This window comes from Fukomys damarensis, unplaced genomic scaffold, assembly GCF_012274545.1.
Source record: "Fukomys damarensis isolate Sample0158 unplaced genomic scaffold, DMR_v1.0_HiC HiC_scaffold_12, whole genome shotgun sequence".
Classification (NCBI taxonomy): Eukaryota; Metazoa; Chordata; class Mammalia; order Rodentia; family Bathyergidae; genus Fukomys; species Fukomys damarensis.
Window position 1 is genome coordinate 42,632,034 of NW_022900924.1, and position 6,843 is coordinate 42,638,876.

The 6,843-nt window shown below is 45.4% G+C and overlaps 1 protein-coding gene across 2 annotated transcripts in view; it reads right to left on the minus strand.

Moving 5' to 3' along the window:
- Positions 1–426, minus strand: part of Dcun1d1 (defective in cullin neddylation 1 domain containing 1) — a 45,366-nt gene extending 44,940 nt beyond the window's left edge. The window contains exon 1 of one of the 2 annotated variants that reach the window (XM_033762543.1): positions 330–426. The gene's annotated coding sequence lies outside the window, so the exon portion shown is untranslated. The remainder of the gene's footprint in view (positions 1–329) is intronic. The other variant, XM_010623967.1, reaches the window with a different exon arrangement.
- Positions 427–6,843: the final 6,417 nt, after the last annotated feature.

Sequence of the window (6,843 nt, forward strand, 5' to 3'; positions counted from 1 at the left end):
AAAAAAAAAAAAAAAAAATAAGTCTGAAGTGGCAGCCACAGTCCCTCCCAGATTTATGCCAGACTCTGTCAAAGTCCCGATTGGAAATGAAAGCTTGCGGCTCTCCCCCTCCCCAGTAGATGTCATCTGCAAAGCTGATAGAGGGCTGCCTAGGACTCTTTCCTCCATGTCTGGAACCTTTAGGAGAGGAATCCTTCATCCAGACAAAGAGAAGAATCTTAGGCATTCATTGTGCCAAGGAAATTAGGCACCATTAGCCCCTTCATATAAAAAAGAGGCAACAGTATTCTAATGGATCGCTTTCCAAATTAAAAAATGGGGCTGTTTACCAGAGCCAGTCTGTCGTCTCAAGTTACATGAGGATCTGCTGATTTTGGCTGTTCCACGCTCATGGTAGAAGAACGGACTTGCAGTAACAGCTGGCACCGGAGGACCAGCAACAGGAAACCAAGGCCATCACCGATGATGTCACAATCCCCCTCTGTCCCAGAGTCCATCCTGGAGCCCCTGCCCAGCCCAGCTTGGTCACTCCTAGATGAGACCGCAGCTCAGCCCAAGGATTTTTCCTGGACAGCTGTTTGGTTGCAAAGAATGGATTCTTTGAGACCGTAACGGCTGTAACAGGTCCATGGAGTGGGGGGAAGGAGCCTCTCAGAATCCCTGGTGCTTCTCTCGACACCGGTACCTCCTGAAGGCGTTTTCCACGGATGACAACCGAGGGACGGACGGGAATACTCAGTCACCCTCTGCTTTCCTGTCATATTCAATGCGCACTACATCAGGCATAACAGTTTCTCTGGGGCTCGTTATTCTCCAGCACAAGATGGAAAGATTGCATGGAATTACAATAAATTTGCAGCAAACCCTGAGTGTGTATGATTCTTTCCTGGTAGGTACTGGTACCTCTCCTCAGTCTAAGACGGAACAGCCAGTTACACATTCATTCACTGTGACTGCATGAAATGCAGGACTGACAAATGCAATGCAAGCCACAAATACAGAACAAAACCAAAGTTTGCGTTTCCTTACTGTGTCATTTAAATAAGTTTTTTTGTTTTTTCGGTACTGGGGATGGAACTCAGGACCTTGCGCTTTCCAGGCAGGCAGCAGCACCACTGAGCTACATCCCAGCCCTTAAATAAGTTTTTTAAGCTGGGGATGTAGCTCAATGGCACTGTGCCTGCCTGGCAAGTGCTAGGTCCTGAGTTTGATCCTCTGTACTGGAAAAAAAAATCCAAATAAGTTTTTTTATTTCATTTATTTCTCTTTTTAACCTTTAACCCAAGATATCAAAAATATAAACATTTCAACATGTAATCAGTGTAAAGTATTTCTCAGACATTTAACATTCTTCTGTTAAATCTTTGAAATGTGATGAGTACTGTCATGGCTTGGATCTTAAATGTCCCCCAAATGCTCGTGGGTGGAAGCCTTGGACCTCACTGATGGTGTTGGAGGAAGGTGGTGGAAACTGTTTTAGGGGGAGGCTGGCAGAAAGAGCTTAGGGCACCGGAAGTGCGCCCTGAAACGACAGAGGCACCGCCCCTTCCTGTCTCTGAGCTTCCTGTGAGGGGACTAAGGGGAGCAGCTTTCCCTGCCATGGCTTCCTCCATGATAACCACTCACCACAGGCACGAGCGCGAGCATGGCCTGAAACCTATAAAACCGGGAGCCAAAAATAAACATTTCCCCCTTCTAAGTTGTTTTGTCACAGCTACGGAAAACTAACTCAAGTATTTCACGCCTAAAGTCCATCTTAATTTGAACCAGCCACATTTTTAAGTGCTCAGTTGTCACCTACCTTGGCCTGCACAGGCCCAAGCAGCAGCAAGTGTGAGGTGGATATTCAGCAGTTTGGGAGTGATAATACTCTTGCCTTCAGGAAATAAAGAAAAGTCTAAATGAATACTTCCATAGAATCTATAGTGAGCACAGAAATACTTAGGACTTGGGAAGCTAGTGTAGTTTAATATGAGAACATTTGGCAAGAGGGCAATGATTATTCATTTTGTTTTGTTTTGTTTTGTTTGTTTTTGAGACACGGTCTGGCTATGTAGCCCAGGCTGGCCTTGAACTTACGGTGATCCTCCTGCCTCAGCCTCCTGAGTGCCAGGATTACAGGTGTGCACCACCATGCCCAGCTTTTTTTTTTTTTTTTTTTTTTGAGATAGGGTGTTGCTATGCAGTTCAGGCTGGGCTTTGAGCTCACTGTGTAATCCAGACTGGCCTAAAACTAGTAGCCATCTTCCTGCCTCAGCTTCCCAAGTGCTGGGACTATAAGCATAAACCGTCACACCCAGCAAATTCATCTTAAAAAGTAAATGTTGCAAAATAAAAATTCCAAATTGAAAAATAAATGTTTCTGGAAAATAAAGATACATAATAGGAATTAGGGAGATCTTTTCAAGTGGGAAGGGAAACAGATGGAAGATGGAAGGATGGGGGAAAAGGGAGGGAAAGGGATGAAAAAAGAACTGAGGAAAAATGGAAATTGAGCTTTAGCAAATGGGAAGGGGATCAAGAGTTGGAGGCAGCAGGGAGGGAGAGGTGAGGAAGGCGATCATAAAGAATTAAAATATGCCAGGCATGGTGGCATACTCTCCTGTAAACCCAGCACTTGGGAGGCTGAGGCAAGAGGATCACTGTGAGTTTGAGGCCAGCCTAAAACTACATAGCAAGACCCTGTCTCAAACCCCTCCCAAAATAAAAGTGTGACATGCCAGCTTTAATGGGTTTCCAGTGATGTGGAAGAGGTCGCTTGGCGTCTTGTTTTGTTTTGTTTTGTTCGTACTGGGGACCAAACTCAGGACCTTGCACTCACAAGGCAGGTGGCAGAACCACTGAGCTAAATCCCTGGCCCTCCTTGGCTCTGCTGACAGCCTGGCTATGGGGGTGGGTACTCGGCAGGGAGGGCGGAAGGACCAAGGTCTAGGGGCAGGCCTGGCAGCCAGGCAACTTGTACGAGGTGGTCAGGCCAGTACGGGGCAGAACAGGTCTGACTGGAAAGGGTGAAGAGACAGGAAGGGGTTATTTTCATTCTCGATTGGTGGATGTACAGAGTCACAGCAATACTATGAGGTGCGTCAGCGCATGCCTCACTGGGTCTGTGAGGACGTCACCGGCCACACACCTCCAGTGGGGTCTGTGGTGTAGGCCAAGCCCTTCCTTCCTGCCTCAGCCAGGTGCTCTGTTTGCTTGGAGGACTGCTGTGAACCTGAGAAGGGTCAGAGTTTATTTCAATCCATTTGATGAAGAATTTCTCAAAAGAACTAATAAATAGTGCACATAATCAATAACAAAGTCACTGTAGTTGTACTTTCAATGTTATCTCTGTTATTTGAAGTTCAAATCCCTTGATATTTTGTTTTTAAACGTTTATTGGAGCATTTGTTTGTTTGTTTGTTTGTTTCCTGCACTGTAGATTAGACACAGGATCTTCTCACTGAGTTATATCCCCAGGCCTTTTTTGTTTTTTATTTTGAGGCAGTGACGTCTTGCTGAGTCACTAAGTCACCCAGGCTAAACCCGAACTTGTGAACCTCTGGTCTCAGCTCCCAGAGTTCAGAGATAACAGGTGTGCACCACCTCACCCAGCCATTATTAATTTTATATCATTCATACACACTGACATGTGGCGTCCCTTTGTAACTTTTGAAATAGGCCCACCAGTCCCAGGAAAGCCTGGAGTAAGACTGCTGTGGTTTGGCTATTAGCCCAGGACTGGGCAACTCATACCCCAACTCTTCTGACTGCCAGGAAAATGGGAACATTGGATGAAATTCTTGGTTTCCTTTCAAGTTCAACTCTGAGCTTTCCTCAAAATTTTGGGATGCATAATTGTTTTCGTGAAGTCATTTATTTCGACATCCACTGAAGAAAAACCTCCATGCCAGCCATGATAAGCAGTGCTAGGAATATGAAGAACAGCACAGGCTCAGCGCCACTACCCACCCACTCAGCCCGGGAACTGGGGACCAGGCAGTGTGGAAGCCAGGAGGAGAGAAAGCATTTCTGAAGAGGGTGCTCTACCGCTGCACCGGGGAGCCCAGGAGGACTGTGGGGAAGGGTGCTGTGTTGAGCAGAGGCAGGCTTTGCAGTTACCCGGATCTGCACTTAGACCAGACTGGGCCATTCATTATGAGATGATGGTGGCATTTTTTTTTTCAACACTGGGGATAGAACCCAGGCCCTTCTGTGTTTGTTTTGCTTTCTGTTTGAGATGGGGTCTCACTAAATGACTGAACTGCCCAGGTTGGGATCAGACTTATGATCCTCCTGCCTCAGGTTCCCACAGTGCTGAGATTGCAGGCATGCACCAACACGCCCGGCTGAGGTGGCCTTTCTCGTCACCTCCCTGAACCCACAGTGCCACCATCTGTAAAACAGCTTCCTGATGGCACTGCGTGAAGAGTACGTTCCTGGGTGACACTTGGGCAGCGGTTGCTTGTTGTAGAAAAGGTGACTTGTGACGGAATTCTGAAGGAGCAGCAGCGAATCTCAGGTTGAGGCGACTTGCTTTTGCTTTCAGAACAGGAAAGCAATTTAAAGAATTATACACTGTGGTAGGGTGGGGGATGCAGCTCAGTGGCACCACACCTGCCTGGCAAGGGCAAGGTCCTGAGTTCAGTCCCCAGTACCGGGAGGAAAAAAAAAAAGAATTAAACAGTTTAGAGAGAAACGATTCTTTCTGGGTGCATTTAGGTGTCTCTTTAACCAAAAGTGGAGCAATGTACTTCATAGACTAAAGAAGAACCCAGGGCCGGGGATTTAGCTCAGCGGTTCCGCCGTCTGCCTCACAAGCACAAGGACCCGAGTTTGATCCCGGTACCAAAAAAAACCAAATCAGCCATGGTCATGAGAAATAGCAGCTGGGGCCAGGGATTTAGCTCAGTGGCACTGCATCTGCCTCACAAACATAAGGTTCTGAGTTCAAACCCCGGTACTGTGAAAGAAAGAAAGAAGAATTAGTTTCTCCCTTAAAAATAACATGAAAAATTTGAATAACTATAGAAATCATAATAATGCAAATTCTACTTACATGTGTCTCTAGAAACAAGGTGGACATCGCCATTCCAGGAAATCAGTATTTTTTTGGTTTCTTTATTTTGATCTTTGAAGCAGGTTCTCACTCTAGGGTGTAGACTGGTCTTGAGCACATTATGTGAAGGAATTGGACCACCACCATTCTGAGCAGAGACCCTCCAAACCTCCCTTCCCAGCACCGCCAAGCTTTAGAGACAACAGCCATTCGGGACGAACCATGTTCAAATCACAGTACCAGTTTGAGCCAGCAGGATACTGAGGTTCTAGACAATTTAATAAGAACAAAGCACAATGAAGAAAACCATTTTTTTTTTCTGGTACTGGGGATTGGACCCAAGACCTTCACACTGAAATACATGCCAAGCCCATTGTCTACTTTTTAGTTGGAGACAGGGTCTCACTAAATTGTTAAATTGTCCAGGTTGAACTTGCAATCCTCCTGCCTCAGCCTCCTAAAGTACTGGGATGGCAAGTGTGTGCCACCATGCCAGGGTCAAAACATACTTTTTAAGCCATTCAGAGGAAAGAAGAAATAAACATATCTTTATTCTCAGATGACATTGTCCTTTATGCACAAAGCTTTATGTAGTTCCCCATACACCCAAAATTGTGTGAACTAAATTGCAAAAATGAATTCAGAAAAGCCACTGAATAAAGATGAATATTTTTAAAAACTCAGTTGTATTTCTATTTGCAAGAAACAATCTGAATTTTATTTTCGTTTTTGAAAAAAAGATCTTGCTCTGTAGTCCAGGCTGGCCTCGCACTTGTGGAGGCTTGAAATCTAATTTGTCTGAAAATAGAATAGCTACCCCTGCTTTTTTCTGGGCTCCTTGCACTTGTGAGGCAGGCAGCAGAACCACTGAGCTAAATTCCCGGCCCCTTGAATCAATTTTGAATCAGTTTCTGGTATGCAGCATACTATTGGATCTTGCTTCTTTTTTTTGTTTTGTTTTGTTTTTTTTGTTTTTTGAGACAGGGTCTCACTATTAGTTGAGACTGACCTGGAACTCACTATGTAGCCCAGGCTGGTCTCAAACTCACAGCGATCCTCCTGCCTCAGCCTCCCGAGTGCTGGGATTACAGGCATAAACCACCATGCCCCGCTAGGATCTTGTTTCTTGATCCATTCTGCCAGTCTATTTCTTCCCCTGCACCTTGGTTTTTTGAGACACGGTCTCACTATATAGTTGATTCTGCCTTGGAACTCACAATGTAGCCCAGGCTGGTCTCGAACTCACAGTGATCCTCCTGCCTCAGCCTCCCAAGGGCTGGGATTACAGGCATGAGCCACCATGCCCAGCTAGTCTATTTCTTTTGATTGGTGAGTTGAAACCATTAACATTGATGGTTATAACTGATATGAATTGACTTATCCTTGTCATTTTCCTGTTGTTGGCTCCACTTTTTTCCCCCTCTGCTTAACTGCTTGCCTTGCCTGGTGGCTTCGTTATCCTGGAGTTCATACACTTGAAATCCTTGTTATTTCTTTCTAAAATATCCTACAGGGCCAGGGATTTAGCTCAGTGGTTCCACCACCTGCTTCACAAGCACAAGTTCCCAAGTTCGATCTCCGGTACAACACACACACACACACATTTAAAATATCCTTCGGGACACTTTGGAGTCCTGGTTTGGTGGCCATGAATTTCTTCAGGTGTTCTTTGTCATTAAATTATTTTATTTCTTCATCAATTTTGAAAGATAGTGTTGGGGGTACATCAATCTGGATTGGGGGTTGTTTTGTTTTAGGGCTTGAAATACTTCAGTCCAAGCTCTCCTTGAGGGTTTGTGTTGAGA